Genomic DNA, 14,959 nt, shown 5'->3' on the forward strand with positions numbered 1-14,959 from the left:
GAATATCCTCTAGGACCATCCTTATTGTGGCACATGGCAATATTTCATTTTCTGAAATGGCTGAGTAATATTCCACAGTACATATATACCCCAGCTTTTCCTGCCAGCCGACCGTTGATGGGCACATGGGTTTTTTCTACGTCTTGGCTGTGGCACGTAGTGCTGCTACAAACACGGGGGTGCGTGGATCTCTTCAAACAACAGTTTTGCTCTTGGGCGGACGTGTACCCACGACGGGGATTGCTGGATCATCTGGTGGCTCATGTTTCTCCTATTTATTGTGTTCGTTGTTTTTATTTACTTACTTACTTTTTTCTTTCTTTTTAAAACTTTTTTTTTACTTACTTGCTTTTAAGTACTAGTACTCGTGGTTTAGGAAGAAGAGTTGATTAACAATACTGAGTTAGTTTCAGGTGTACAGCAAAGGGGATACTGTCTTCCATGTCTAATATTGTTTCAGATTGATTTCCATTATACGTTATTGCAGGATACTGAATATCATTCCCTGTGTTATTCTGTAAATCCTTGTTGTTTGTCTCATTTATAGGAAGTACTGTGTATCTGTTCATGGAGCTCCCAATTTATCCCTCCACCCCTCCTTTTCTCCTCGGGTAGCCATCAGTGTGTTTTCTAGGCCTGTGAGTCTGTCTCTGTTTTGCACCCATAGGTTCGTTGGTAGTACTTTTGAGATTCCACATATCTTTGGGCTTCTCTGTCGGACGTGCTTCACTAAGCGTAATCTTCCCTGGGAGCATTCTTGTCGCCGCAAATGGCAATATTGCATTCTTTTTTACTAACGGCTGAGTCATACACCATAGTACATGTATACCACCTCTTCTCGTACTAGCCACCCGTTGATGGGCACTTGGGTTTTTCTCCATGTCTTGGCTAGTGCAAATAGTGCCGCTATTTGGTGAACTTGGAGGTGCTTGTGCCGTTTTGAACTCTTGTTTCGTCATTTCCGGGTACGCACCCAGGAGTGGGATTGCTGGATCATACGGGACCTCTCCTTCGGCCTCTTTCAACCTCAACCCCTGCTGCCCCCACCCCCGCCGCCACACACACCTGAGACTGGATGGTTACCCCCGATGAGAGGTGATGTATGTCTCTGGGGCAGTAGAATGCCCCCACCCCATTCGGACCCCGCCTAGCCCCTGTGGCGCGCTCCGTTTCTGTCGTCCTCTTAGCTGCCTCCTACCCACCGCCCCCGGTCCCAACCCATTGCTTAGCCTGACCACCTTCCCGCATAGCACACCAGTCTGGGGCGCTCACCCTCCACCCCACCGCGAAGGGGTCCTCTCCCACCATCTTCCTCGCCCCACAGCGCATTCACACACCCCGCCCCTCCCCCCAGCCTGCAGGCTCAGACCCCGCTCCGCGCCACCTTCTCCTTGTGTCCCAGGCCCGGCTGTCACATGTCCCGCCCGGAAGTCTCACTTCCGCCGCTGCTCCTCAGACCCACTGCTACTTCAGGCCCACCCCGCGCCCTGATCTCACGCACCCGCACACACCTGCCGGGCCAGGTGCCGCCACCACCCCAAGCTTCTGCTGAGCCCCTGCCTGAGTGGCCAGCCGCTCTCCCGGGCCAGGTCCCCGCCAGCCCAACACCTCCCGCTCCTGCCCGCGCTCCAGCCAGACACCCCAGGCCCTTCCTCGCACCTCCCGGCACGGCACGCGGCCCGCCGCCGCCCTCTCTCCATGGGGTCGTCCTGCTCCGTTCCCTAACCGGCGTGGGGTGGCCACCGACCACGGCCACAAACACCGTCATCCCACACTGTCAGCCACCCCCAAGGCACCGGCAAGGCGTTCAGGAAACCTGCTGCGGTGGTGCGAAGCACCCGTCTGCCCACCGGTGCTCCTTTCCACGGGGGATCCGGCGCTGTCGGAAGGCACCGCGTGTGACACCGCCCTCGCCGTCGGCGCCGCCGCCGACGTCGCCGTGGGGGAGAAGCGGTGCTGCTGGAGAGTCCAAACACGGGCGGGCGCGTTTGCTCGTGGCCACAGCCACGGCGGGGAGAGGCGCTGCCCCGGCCACTCGTGTTGGGGGCTGAGGCAAGCGTCCGAAAAGGAAGACACGGGCCGTCGGAGGCCTCGCGAGGGCGCGCGCCAGTGCGGCCAAAAGGCTTGGCCGGGGAGGGAGGGTGGAGGTTGCGTGGCAGGGCTTGGGCTGGAGGTGCAGGGCGCCGGGTGGCTGTGGTCCCGGGGCGCCGAGGCCGCGGAGCAAGCGTGGCCTAAAAGTGCCATGTGGACGGTGGGAGGTTGAGAGGAAGAAGAAAGGCTTCCCTGACCGGGAATCGAACCCGGGCCGCGGCGGTGAGAGCGCCGAATCCTAACCACTAGACCACCAGGGAGCGTCGGGCTCTAGCCGTGCTCCTGCTGGACCCGTAGCACCCGCTCGGCGCCACCTTGGCGCCAAGACGCGGCCTTTCCAAGTCCAGCCACGCGCCGTCGCTGGCAATCCACGTGTCCTCCCGCCCTGCCTGCTTGCAGCACCCTCAGAACACTGCGTGCCTGCTTCCCGCACACACAAGAAAAGCCGCTGGGGCCAGCTAGCTCCCTGCTCCCAGCTCTCCCTCACAGGCCCCCCGCGGAGCTCGGCAAAAGGTCAGCCCGCTGCGTTGGCCGGGAATCGAACCCGGGTCAACTGCTTGGAAGGCAGCTATGCTCACCACTATACCACCAACGCTGCACGGACCGGGCCGCCCCGAGACGCCGGCACCGGGCTCGCCCGAGCGCACTTTCGTCGCCTCCTCCTCCCCCTCGCCCTCTTCCCCCTCCTCTTGCTCCTCCTCCCCCTCCCCCTCCTCCTCCTCGACTCCTCTTCCTTCTCTCCCTCCTCCTACTCCCCTTTCTCTTCCTCGTCCTCCCCCTCCTTCTCAGCCTCCGCCGCCGAAGCCGCCGCTTGGAGCAGCCCTGCCCCGACGCCCCGCCGGCCGGCAGCTCTGTGATGTCACGGGCGCCACCAAGGCCCCCCGGCGCCCCACCCGCGCCAGCCCTACGAAGCTGCACCAGGCCACCCGCCCGACCGCCTCAGGGGGGCGCTCTCGCTGCCTTGCTGCTCCAGGTCCCTCGGCTCCACGCCGCGGCGCGCCCCCGCCCCCGGGGCACGCGTCTGCCAGTCCCCGGCTCGCCAAAGCCCTTCTCCACCGGGCGCTGGGCCAGGCCACTTCCCGCACCGACAGGGGACGGCACTCATCCGCCTCCCACCCGTCCAGGCCGCTGTGCATAGTTGCGCAGCTGTGCGTCGCCACGCAAGGAGCCTACTGACACAGCCACTTTGGGCGGGCCGCAGTGTCCTCGGGCGCTTGTGGGGTCCAGAGGAGGCCGTCGCTCGGCCGTGGCGACGGAGCGCCCGGCGAGGCGGAAGGGCTGGAGGGCTGGAGGGGGTCGAGGGTGGGCAGGCTGGGCACGCGCTGGCGCCCTGCGCTTCGCTGGAGGGCGGAGGGACGAGAAGAAGGGCCCTTGGGAGCCAGGCGGCAGGACAGAGAGCGGCGCCAGCCACCAAAAGAGGGCGTGTTGCCTCCCCGTCGGGGAATCGAACCCCGGTCTCCCGCGTGACAGGCGGGGATACTCACCACTATACTAACGAGGACGGCGGCGACCACCCCCGCACACGCCCGCTCTCGGGCTGCCTGCCGACGCCTCCCCCTGCCCTCCGGCCCCCTGCCCTCCGGCCCCCTGCCCGCTACGGGCGGCCGGCGCGTGCCCGACCCGACCCAATGCCACACCAAGCGCGTCCTCCAGAGCAGCAGCCCCCGACCCCGACAGGGACTCGGACCCCCGTGGCGCTGAAAACTCCGAGCGCGCGCTGCCTGTTGCCTCCAACGCGGCGATGGCGCCGGGAGGAGGGGCCCGGCCCGAGACCGAAAGCAAGGCTGCGAGGAGGGGCGGTGCGCGCGCCGGGCCTTGGCCGGCGAGGAGAGGCGCGGGTGGGGGGCCGGCGGCAGGGGCTGGCCCGACGCGGCCCGGCTGCGTCCGGGGCCAGCGGCGGGCGAGGGCGCCACCGCGGCGGAGCCAGGCGCGTCGTCTGGCCTTGCTCCCCGTCGGCCGCCGCGCGCCCGCTCCGTCGCTCAGCCACACGGCCGCGCGCCTGGCGCGGAGCACCGCGTCCCGCCAAGGGCACCGGGGTTCGCGTCGCGTCCGGTCCCAGCCAGCCGAGCGGCCACGCGCACGCCCAGCCCCGCCGTCAGGATGGCCGAGCGGTCTAAGGCGCTGCGTTCAGGTCGCAGTCTCCCCTGGAGGCGTGGGTTCGAATCCCACTCCTGACAAGCCAGCCTTTTGGCCCGCCCGACAAAAGCACCCGGCCCCCCCATGGCAGCGCTTTACTGCCTTCCAGTCCGTCGCGCCGTGCACTCTTGCGGCCTCTCCAAACTCCGGCCCGGACATCCACGCCTCTCAGACGCGGGACCTTCTCAGCCGCGGCCAGGGGCCTGGCAGAAACGGCCCGCTACGAAACCTCCGGCGACGGGCTTTCCGGACAAACGCCCTCCCCGCCGGTTCCTATGCCCCCTCCTTCCTGCACCCACACCTGGAAAACCTTCAGTCCTTCGCAGCACATCTTTCCTCCCCTGCTTGCGGCTGCTGCTGCTGCTGCTGCTGCTGCTGCTGGTCTTTCCTGCCTGCCTGTCTGCCTGCCTGCCTGCCTGCGTCCCTCCCTCCCACTCCCGCTCCCCCCCGCCCCCACCGCCACACGCACAACGGCCGCGTGTGGAAAGCCCTCCACGCCTCGCCCACCCTCCGACTTCTGCCTGGTGAACAGCGGACTCGCTCTCACAGCCCTTCTTCCACTTCCGCCACCAGCAGCTCTCCGTCTTTCCAACATCCTGTCCTTCCCGTCAGCCCCAACGGCCCGCCTGCCCGTTCCATTTCCTCCACAGCCACACCGAGGTGGCCGCCGACACCACCTTGCCGGCCTGTGGTGCGTGCCCCTCGCTGCTTTTTCGCCTTGGGGCCCTGGCCGGACCACACCTGCTTGCCTGCCTGCCTGCTGGCCAGCCAACAGGGGGCCCTCCCTGCACGGGGCCTGGTGCACGAGTCGCTCCCAGGAACGGTGCTCCAGTGAGTAGTGAGCGGAAGCCCTGGATGCCCTGTCACCCACCACACACGTCCGGCCCCCAGCACGAGTCAGCCGCCTCGGCGCCCCAGCGCAAGTCCCTCGGGGAAGCCGCGGCTCCGGCAGCACCCAGCCACACCCTGGGTCGCTCCCTCCGTCACCGGGCTGTCCGCGAGCCAGCAGCCAGTCTGCCAAAGTGCTTCTCCTCACAACCAACGTAGCAGAGCGGGACACCGCGGGAGGGGTGGGCGCAGAGCGCAGAAGCGAGGCTAAGACACCTTTGCTCTTTCGGCCTAAGCGCCGCTCGGCGGCGGCGGCGGCGGCGGCGGCGGTGCCCGGGGTCCACCTCCCACGCTCGCCGTCCCTGCACAGCCCCGAGCTCCGATCCCTGCCCCCGCCCGCCCTCGTACGCCCCGCACCGGCAAGAAAGCCAGCCGCCAGAGGGACTGTGCGTCGGGGCCCGGCGGCGGCGGCGGCGGCGGCGGCGGTTGAGAGGAACGTCGGTGCTCAGCCGCAGCGGCCACGCCTCGCCCGCCCTGACTGAGATTCGGGCGCGGGCCAGGCCCGTGCGGCTCCTGGCTTCCTCTGGCGACAGCGACGGTCTCGCGGCGGCCGTGGACGGCAGAGAAAGCGCAGGGCGGGCCGAGCCCGCCCGCGTCCCTCCGTCCCTCGGTGCTTGCGACCGCCTCGCGCCCCGGGGTCGCCAGCGTGCCCGGAGCCTCTCGTTCAGGTGGCCCGTCGGCCTCCTGCTCAAATGGAGCACATGCCCACGGGACGAGCAGTGACCAGGATCCGGCGGTTGGCGGCGAGCACCGCTGGGGCCGCGGCGGGCGCCGGCGGCCATCAGTGCATGGGTGGTTCAGTGGTAGAATTCTCGCCTGCCACGCGGGAGGCCCGGGTTCGATTCCCGGCCCATGCAGCCACAGCGCCCCCTTTTGGTTCCCGCAGCCCCAAAGCGGAGCTGGGCTTCCCCGCTGCCACAATCAAGGCACCGGTCCTGCCAACAGCTCGCTCACCACCGCACCTTCAGGCCCCGGACCTTCCCACGCAGACGCCCCCACCCCACACACACCCGGGAGCCAGGCCTCCAGGACCTGACACCTTGCGGGCTCAGCCACTCTTACGCCCAGACCCCTTCCTTGTCCTTGTTCTCTTCCTTACCCTGACCCCGCCTGTGTCACGCTCTTCACTGTAAGAAACACCCCACACTGGCACCCGCACAGCCCAACCTCTTCACCTTTGCACAACCAGGAGCAAGGGAGTCGCCACCTCTGGCAGTGATCCATCCCATTTTCCTGGAGAGTCCCCAAAGCGTTCACTTGCACGAGGAGTTCAAAAGAAGCCCACACAATCATCGCAGACTGCACTCGAGTTTGACCCTCCACAGAAATACGTTTCCAACACCGGCCCGCTCCTCCACCGCTACTGCCACCAGCACCATCAGCACGACAAACACCACGCCCTCCCCTGAACCTCTGCTCCCACCAACGGCATCAGCCCTCGGGACAGCACCACCAGCACCACCACCTCAGCCTCCAGCCTACTCCCACAAACACCCCCACCCCACCCCATCTCCCCACTTTTCCCCGGATCCTTTCCAAATCCTACGTTGTCAAGGATCCTGCCCTTGCCTCTGTGCCGTTGGCCTCCTCCTTTTGCCCACTTCGCCTTCTTCTCCTTTTCATAGCAGTGCGGTTGCTTTACAACATTGTGTTACATTCAGGTGTACGGCAAGATGATTCAGTTACATGTCCTTTCCCAGGTTATTTTCCACTATACCTTATCACGACATATGTATACATTTCCCTGTGCTGTACGGTGAATGCTTGCTGCTTATGTGCTTGATGTATACAGTATTTCCTCTCCGTTCATCGCAGCTCCGTATTTTTCCCTGCCCTGCACTTTCCCCTTGGGTAACGAACAGTGTGTTTCCTATGTCTGTGAGTCTGTTTCTCTTTGGCGCATACATTCGTTTGTGGTACGGTATAGATTCCACATTTCTTTGTGCTTCTCTGCCTGCCTTACGTCGCTAAGTGTAATATCCTCTGGGTCCCTCCTTATTGGTGCAAATGGCAATATCTCACTCTTTTTGTATGGCTGAGTAATATTCCACAGCACGTGCATACCACGTCTGCCTGTGCCAGCCATTGGCGTTGATGGGCACTGGGGCTTTGTCCATGTCTTGGCTGTGGCCCGCAGTGCTGCTGTGGACACGAGGGTGCACGGATCTCTTCAAGTGACACTTTCTCTCCTCTGCCGATGTGTACCCACGATGGGGATCGCTGGATCATATGAGAGCTCATATTTCACCTATTTATTTAGTGTGTTGTTTCTATTTATGCATTTAATAGTTATTTATTCATTTACTTATAAGAACTAGTAGCTGTAATTTTGGAAGAAAAATTGATTAACAAGATTGAGTTAGTTTCAGGTGCACAGCAACATGGATACTGTTTTCCGTGTCTCATATTGTTTCAGGTTGCTTTCCGTTATAGCTTACTACAGGATATTGAATATCATTCCCCGTGTGATTCCGGAAATCCGTGTCGCCTACGTCTTTTATATGAACTACGGTGTATCTGTTCATCGCCGCTCCTGACTGATGTCTCCACCCCTCCCTTTCTCCTCGGGTAACCATCAGTGTGTTTTCTATGTCTGTGAGTCTGTTTCTCTATTGCACAATCGTTCTTTTCTATTATGGTTTAGATTCCACGGATCTTTGTGCTTCTCGGTCAGACTTACTTCCCTAAGTGGAATATCCTCTAGGACCATCCTTATTGTGGCACATGGCAATATTTCATTTTCTGAAATGGCTGAGTAATATTCCACAGTACATATATACCCCAGCTTTTCCTGCCAGCCGACCGTTGATGGGCACATGGGTTTTTTCTACGTCTTGGCTGTGGCACGTAGTGCTGCTACAAACACGGGGGTGCGTGGATCTCTTCAAACAACAGTTTTGCTCTTGGGCGGACGTGTACCCACGACGGGGATTGCTGGATCATCTGGTGGCTCATGTTTCTCCTATTTATTGTGTTCGTTGTTTTTATTTACTTACTTACTTTTTTCTTTCTTTTTAAAACTTTTTTTTTACTTACTTGCTTTTAAGTACTAGTACTCGTGGTTTAGGAAGAAGAGTTGATTAACAATACTGAGTTAGTTTCAGGTGTACAGCAAAGGGGATACTGTCTTCCATGTCTAATATTGTTTCAGATTGATTTCCATTATACGTTATTGCAGGATACTGAATATCATTCCCTGTGTTATTCTGTAAATCCTTGTTGTTTGTCTCATTTATAGGAAGTACTGTGTATCTGTTCATGGAGCTCCCAATTTATCCCTCCACCCCTCCTTTTCTCCTCGGGTAGCCATCAGTGTGTTTTCTAGGCCTGTGAGTCTGTCTCTGTTTTGCACCCATAGGTTCGTTGGTAGTACTTTTGAGATTCCACATATCTTTGGGCTTCTCTGTCGGACGTGCTTCACTAAGCGTAATCTTCCCTGGGAGCATTCTTGTCGCCGCAAATGGCAATATTGCATTCTTTTTTACTAACGGCTGAGTCATACACCATAGTACATGTATACCACCTCTTCTCGTACTAGCCACCCGTTGATGGGCACTTGGGTTTTTCTCCATGTCTTGGCTAGTGCAAATAGTGCCGCTATTTGGTGAACTTGGAGGTGCTTGTGCCGTTTTGAACTCTTGTTTCGTCATTTCCGGGTACGCACCCAGGAGTGGGATTGCTGGATCATACGGGACCTCTCCTTCGGCCTCTTTCAACCTCAACCCCTGCTGCCCCCACCCCCGCCGCCACACACACCTGAGACTGGATGGTTACCCCCGATGAGAGGTGATGTATGTCTCTGGGGCAGTAGAATGCCCCCACCCCATTCGGACCCCGCCTAGCCCCTGTGGCGCGCTCCGTTTCTGTCGTCCTCTTAGCTGCCTCCTACCCACCGCCCCCGGTCCCAACCCATTGCTTAGCCTGACCACCTTCCCGCATAGCACACCAGTCTGGGGCGCTCACCCTCCACCCCACCGCGAAGGGGTCCTCTCCCACCATCTTCCTCGCCCCACAGCGCACTCACACACCCCGCCCCTCCCCCCAGCCTGCAGGCTCAGACCCCGCTCCGCGCCACCTTCTCCTTGTGTCCCAGGCCCGGCTGTCACATGTCCCGCCCGGAAGTCTCACTTCCGCCGCTGCTCCTCAGACCCACTGCTACTTCAGGCCCACCCCGCGCCCTGATCTCACGCACCCGCACACACCTGCCGGGCCAGGTGCCGCCACCACCCCAAGCTTCTGCTGAGCCCCTGCCTGAGTGGCCAGCCGCTCTCCCGGGCCAGGTCCCCGCCAGCCCAACACCTCCCGCTCCTGCCCGCGCTCCAGCCAGACACCCCAGGCCCTTCCTCGCACCTCCCGGCACGGCACGCGGCCCGCCGCCGCCCTCTCTCCATGGGGTCGTCCTGCTCCGTTCCCTAACCGGCGTGGGGTGGCCACCGACCACGGCCACAAACACCGTCATCCCACACTGTCAGCCACCCCCAAGGCACCGGCAAGGCGTTCAGGAAACCTGCTGCGGTGGTGCGAAGCACCCGTCTGCCCACCGGTGCTCCTTTCCACGGGGGATCCGGCGCTGTCGGAAGGCACCGCGTGTGACACCGCCCTCGCCGTCGGCGCCGCCGCCGACGTCGCCGTGGGGGAGAAGCGGTGCTGCTGGAGAGTCCAAACACGGGCGGGCGCGTTTGCTCGTGGCCACAGCCACGGCGGGGAGAGGCGCTGCCCCGGCCACTCGTGTTGGGGGCTGAGGCAAGCGTCCGAAAAGGAAGACACGGGCCGTCGGAGGCCTCGCGAGGGCGCGCGCCAGTGCGGCCAAAAGGCTTGGCCGGGGAGGGAGGGTGGAGGTTGCGTGGCAGGGCTTGGGCTGGAGGTGCAGGGCGCCGGGTGGCTGTGGTCCCGGGGCGCCGAGGCCGCGGAGCAAGCGTGGCCTAAAAGTGCCATGTGGACGGTGGGAGGTTGAGAGGAAGAAGAAAGGCTTCCCTGACCGGGAATCGAACCCGGGCCGCGGCGGTGAGAGCGCCGAATCCTAACCACTAGACCACCAGGGAGCGTCGGGCTCTAGCCGTGCTCCTGCTGGACCCGTAGCACCCGCTCGGCGCCACCTTGGCGCCAAGACGCGGCCTTTCCAAGTCCAGCCACGCGCCGTCGCTGGCAATCCACGTGTCCTCCCGCCCTGCCTGCTTGCAGCACCCTCAGAACACTGCGTGCCTGCTTCCCGCACACACAAGAAAAGCCGCTGGGGCCAGCTAGCTCCCTGCTCCCAGCTCTCCCTCACAGGCCCCCCGCGGAGCTCGGCAAAAGGTCAGCCCGCTGCGTTGGCCGGGAATCGAACCCGGGTCAACTGCTTGGAAGGCAGCTATGCTCACCACTATACCACCAACGCTGCACGGACCGGGCCGCCCCGAGACGCCGGCACCGGGCTCGCCCGAGCGCACTTTCGTCGCCTCCTCCTCCCCCTCGCCCTCTTCCCCCTCCTCTTGCTCCTCCTCCCCCTCCCCCTCCTCCTCCTCGACTCCTCTTCCTTCTCTCCCTCCTCCTACTCCCCTTTCTCTTCCTCGTCCTCCCCCTCCTTCTCAGCCTCCGCCGCCGAAGCCGCCGCTTGGAGCAGCCCTGCCCCGACGCCCCGCCGGCCGGCAGCTCTGTGATGTCACGGGCGCCACCAAGGCCCCCCGGCGCCCCACCCGCGCCAGCCCTACGAAGCTGCACCAGGCCACCCGCCCGACCGCCTCAGGGGGGCGCTCTCGCTGCCTTGCTGCTCCAGGTCCCTCGGCTCCACGCCGCGGCGCGCCCCCGCCCCCGGGGCACGCGTCTGCCAGTCCCCGGCTCGCCAAAGCCCTTCTCCACCGGGCGCTGGGCCAGGCCACTTCCCGCACCGACAGGGGACGGCACTCATCCGCCTCCCACCCGTCCAGGCCGCTGTGCATAGTTGCGCAGCTGTGCGTCGCCACGCAAGGAGCCTACTGACACAGCCACTTTGGGCGGGCCGCAGTGTCCTCGGGCGCTTGTGGGGTCCAGAGGAGGCCGTCGCTCGGCCGTGGCGACGGAGCGCCCGGCGAGGCGGAAGGGCTGGAGGGCTGGAGGGGGTCGAGGGTGGGCAGGCTGGGCACGCGCTGGCGCCCTGCGCTTCGCTGGAGGGCGGAGGGACGAGAAGAAGGGCCCTTGGGAGCCAGGCGGCAGGACAGAGAGCGGCGCCAGCCACCAAAAGAGGGCGTGTTGCCTCCCCGTCGGGGAATCGAACCCCGGTCTCCCGCGTGACAGGCGGGGATACTCACCACTATACTAACGAGGACGGCGGCGACCACCCCCGCACACGCCCGCTCTCGGGCTGCCTGCCGACGCCTCCCCCTGCCCTCCGGCCCCCTGCCCTCCGGCCCCCTGCCCGCTACGGGCGGCCGGCGCGTGCCCGACCCGACCCAATGCCACACCAAGCGCGTCCTCCAGAGCAGCAGCCCCCGACCCCGACAGGGACTCGGACCCCCGTGGCGCTGAAAACTCCGAGCGCGCGCTGCCTGTTGCCTCCAACGCGGCGATGGCGCCGGGAGGAGGGGCCCGGCCCGAGACCGAAAGCAAGGCTGCGAGGAGGGGCGGTGCGCGCGCCGGGCCTTGGCCGGCGAGGAGAGGCGCGGGTGGGGGGCCGGCGGCAGGGGCTGGCCCGACGCGGCCCGGCTGCGTCCGGGGCCAGCGGCGGGCGAGGGCGCCACCGCGGCGGAGCCAGGCGCGTCGTCTGGCCTTGCTCCCCGTCGGCCGCCGCGCGCCCGCTCCGTCGCTCAGCCACACGGCCGCGCGCCTGGCGCGGAGCACCGCGTCCCGCCAAGGGCACCGGGGTTCGCGTCGCGTCCGGTCCCAGCCAGCCGAGCGGCCACGCGCACGCCCAGCCCCGCCGTCAGGATGGCCGAGCGGTCTAAGGCGCTGCGTTCAGGTCGCAGTCTCCCCTGGAGGCGTGGGTTCGAATCCCACTCCTGACAAGCCAGCCTTTTGGCCCGCCCGACAAAAGCACCCGGCCCCCCCATGGCAGCGCTTTACTGCCTTCCAGTCCGTCGCGCCGTGCACTCTTGCGGCCTCTCCAAACTCCGGCCCGGACATCCACGCCTCTCAGACGCGGGACCTTCTCAGCCGCGGCCAGGGGCCTGGCAGAAACGGCCCGCTACGAAACCTCCGGCGACGGGCTTTCCGGACAAACGCCCTCCCCGCCGGTTCCTATGCCCCCTCCTTCCTGCACCCACACCTGGAAAACCTTCAGTCCTTCGCAGCACATCTTTCCTCCCCTGCTTGCGGCTGCTGCTGCTGCTGCTGCTGCTGCTGCTGGTCTTTCCTGCCTGCCTGTCTGCCTGCCTGCCTGCCTGCGTCCCTCCCTCCCACTCCCGCTCCCCCCCGCCCCCACCGCCACACGCACAACGGCCGCGTGTGGAAAGCCCTCCACGCCTCGCCCACCCTCCGACTTCTGCCTGGTGAACAGCGGACTCGCTCTCACAGCCCTTCTTCCACTTCCGCCACCAGCAGCTCTCCGTCTTTCCAACATCCTGTCCTTCCCGTCAGCCCCAACGGCCCGCCTGCCCGTTCCATTTCCTCCACAGCCACACCGAGGTGGCCGCCGACACCACCTTGCCGGCCTGTGGTGCGTGCCCCTCGCTGCTTTTTCGCCTTGGGGCCCTGGCCGGACCACACCTGCTTGCCTGCCTGCCTGCTGGCCAGCCAACAGGGGGCCCTCCCTGCACGGGGCCTGGTGCACGAGTCGCTCCCAGGAACGGTGCTCCAGTGAGTAGTGAGCGGAAGCCCTGGATGCCCTGTCACCCACCACACACGTCCGGCCCCCAGCACGAGTCAGCCGCCTCGGCGCCCCAGCGCAAGTCCCTCGGGGAAGCCGCGGCTCCGGCAGCACCCAGCCACACCCTGGGTCGCTCCCTCCGTCACCGGGCTGTCCGCGAGCCAGCAGCCAGTCTGCCAAAGTGCTTCTCCTCACAACCAACGTAGCAGAGCGGGACACCGCGGGAGGGGTGGGCGCAGAGCGCAGAAGCGAGGCTAAGACACCTTTGCTCTTTCGGCCTAAGCGCCGCTCGGCGGCGGCGGCGGCGGCGGCGGCGGTGCCCGGGGTCCACCTCCCACGCTCGCCGTCCCTGCACAGCCCCGAGCTCCGATCCCTGCCCCCGCCCGCCCTCGTACGCCCCGCACCGGCAAGAAAGCCAGCCGCCAGAGGGACTGTGCGTCGGGGCCCGGCGGCGGCGGCGGCGGCGGCGGCGGTTGAGAGGAACGTCGGTGCTCAGCCGCAGCGGCCACGCCTCGCCCGCCCTGACTGAGATTCGGGCGCGGGCCAGGCCCGTGCGGCTCCTGGCTTCCTCTGGCGACAGCGACGGTCTCGCGGCGGCCGTGGACGGCAGAGAAAGCGCAGGGCGGGCCGAGCCCGCCCGCGTCCCTCCGTCCCTCGGTGCTTGCGACCGCCTCGCGCCCCGGGGTCGCCAGCGTGCCCGGAGCCTCTCGTTCAGGTGGCCCGTCGGCCTCCTGCTCAAATGGAGCACATGCCCACGGGACGAGCAGTGACCAGGATCCGGCGGTTGGCGGCGAGCACCGCTGGGGCCGCGGCGGGCGCCGGCGGCCATCAGTGCATGGGTGGTTCAGTGGTAGAATTCTCGCCTGCCACGCGGGAGGCCCGGGTTCGATTCCCGGCCCATGCAGCCACAGCGCCCCCTTTTGGTTCCCGCAGCCTCAAAGCGGAGCTGGGCTTCCCCGCTGCCACAATCAAGGCACCGGTCCTGCCAACAGCTCGCTCACCACCGCACCTTCAGGCCCCGGACCTTCCCACGCAGACGCCCCCACCCCACACACACCCGGGAGCCAGGCCTCCAGGACCTGACACCTTGCGGGCTCAGCCACTCTTACGCCCAGACCCCTTCCTTGTCCTTGTTCTCTTCCTTACCCTGACCCCGCCTGTGTCACGCTCTTCACTGTAAGAAACACCCCACACTGGCACCCGCACAGCCCAACCTCTTCACCTTTGCACAACCAGGAGCAAGGGAGTCGCCACCTCTGGCAGTGATCCATCCCATTTTCCTGGAGAGTCCCCAAAGCGTTCACTTGCACGAGGAGTTCAAAAGAAGCCCACACAATCATCGCAGACTGCACTCGAGTTTGACCCTCCACAGAAATACGTTTCCAACACCGGCCCGCTCCTCCACCGCTACTGCCACCAGCACCATCAGCACGACAAACACCACGCCCTCCCCTGAACCTCTGCTCCCACCAACGGCATCAGCCCTCGGGACAGCACCACCAGCACCACCACCTCAGCCTCCAGCCTACTCCCACAAACACCCCCACCCCACCCCATCTCCCCACTTTTCCCCGGATCCTTTCCAAATCCTACGTTGTCAAGGATCCTGCCCTTGCCTCTGTGCCGTTGGCCTCCTCCTTTTGCCCACTTCGCCTTCTTCTCCTTTTCATAGCAGTGCGGTTGCTTTACAACATTGTGTTACATTCAGGTGTACGGCAAGATGATTCAGTTACATGTCCTTTCCCAGGTTATTTTCCACTATACCTTATCACGACATATGTATACATTTCCCTGTGCTGTACGGTGAATGCTTGCTGCTTATGTGCTTGATGTATACAGTATTTCCTCTCCGTTCATCGCAGCTCCGTATTTTTCCCTGCCCTGCACTTTCCCCTTGGGTAACGAACAGTGTGTTTCCTATGTCTGTGAGTCTGTTTCTCTTTGGCGCATACATTCGTTTGTGGTACGGTATAGATTCCACATTTCTTTGTGCTTCTCTGCCTGCCTTACGTCGCTAAGTGTAATATCCTCTGGGTCCCTCCTTATTGGTGCAAATGGCAATATCTCACTCTTTTTGTATGGCTG

General features: G+C 63.9%; 10 non-coding genes across 10 annotated transcripts; 4 read left to right on the forward strand and 6 right to left on the reverse strand.

The window, feature by feature from the left end:
• Positions 1–2,279: 2,279 nt before the first annotated feature.
• Positions 2,280–2,351, reverse strand: TRNAE-CUC (transfer RNA glutamic acid (anticodon CUC)). The gene has a single exon. It is a non-coding gene; the product is annotated as a tRNA-Glu (tRNA).
• A 263-nt stretch (positions 2,352–2,614) lies between these two features.
• Positions 2,615–2,686, reverse strand: TRNAG-UCC (transfer RNA glycine (anticodon UCC)). Its single transcript has one exon. It is a non-coding gene; the product is annotated as a tRNA-Gly (tRNA).
• An 834-nt stretch (positions 2,687–3,520) lies between these two features.
• Positions 3,521–3,592, reverse strand: TRNAD-GUC (transfer RNA aspartic acid (anticodon GUC)). Its single transcript has one exon. It is a non-coding gene; the product is annotated as a tRNA-Asp (tRNA).
• A 593-nt stretch (positions 3,593–4,185) lies between these two features.
• TRNAL-CAG (transfer RNA leucine (anticodon CAG)) lies at positions 4,186–4,268 on the forward strand. The gene has a single exon. It is a non-coding gene; the product is annotated as a tRNA-Leu (tRNA).
• Positions 4,269–5,901: 1,633 nt separating this feature from the next.
• Positions 5,902–5,972, forward strand: TRNAG-GCC (transfer RNA glycine (anticodon GCC)). Its single transcript has one exon. It is a non-coding gene; the product is annotated as a tRNA-Gly (tRNA).
• Positions 5,973–10,085: 4,113 nt separating this feature from the next.
• TRNAE-CUC (transfer RNA glutamic acid (anticodon CUC)) lies at positions 10,086–10,157 on the reverse strand. Its single transcript has one exon. It is a non-coding gene; the product is annotated as a tRNA-Glu (tRNA).
• Positions 10,158–10,420: 263 nt separating this feature from the next.
• Positions 10,421–10,492, reverse strand: TRNAG-UCC (transfer RNA glycine (anticodon UCC)). The gene has a single exon. It is a non-coding gene; the product is annotated as a tRNA-Gly (tRNA).
• Positions 10,493–11,326: 834 nt separating this feature from the next.
• On the reverse strand, positions 11,327–11,398 carry TRNAD-GUC (transfer RNA aspartic acid (anticodon GUC)). The gene has a single exon. It is a non-coding gene; the product is annotated as a tRNA-Asp (tRNA).
• A 593-nt stretch (positions 11,399–11,991) lies between these two features.
• Positions 11,992–12,074, forward strand: TRNAL-CAG (transfer RNA leucine (anticodon CAG)). Its single transcript has one exon. It is a non-coding gene; the product is annotated as a tRNA-Leu (tRNA).
• A 1,633-nt stretch (positions 12,075–13,707) lies between these two features.
• On the forward strand, positions 13,708–13,778 carry TRNAG-GCC (transfer RNA glycine (anticodon GCC)). The gene has a single exon. It is a non-coding gene; the product is annotated as a tRNA-Gly (tRNA).
• Positions 13,779–14,959: the final 1,181 nt, after the last annotated feature.

The sequence above is a fragment of the Kogia breviceps genome, chromosome 1, assembly GCF_026419965.1.
Source record: "Kogia breviceps isolate mKogBre1 chromosome 1, mKogBre1 haplotype 1, whole genome shotgun sequence".
NCBI lineage: Eukaryota > Metazoa > Chordata > Mammalia > Artiodactyla > Physeteridae > Kogia > Kogia breviceps.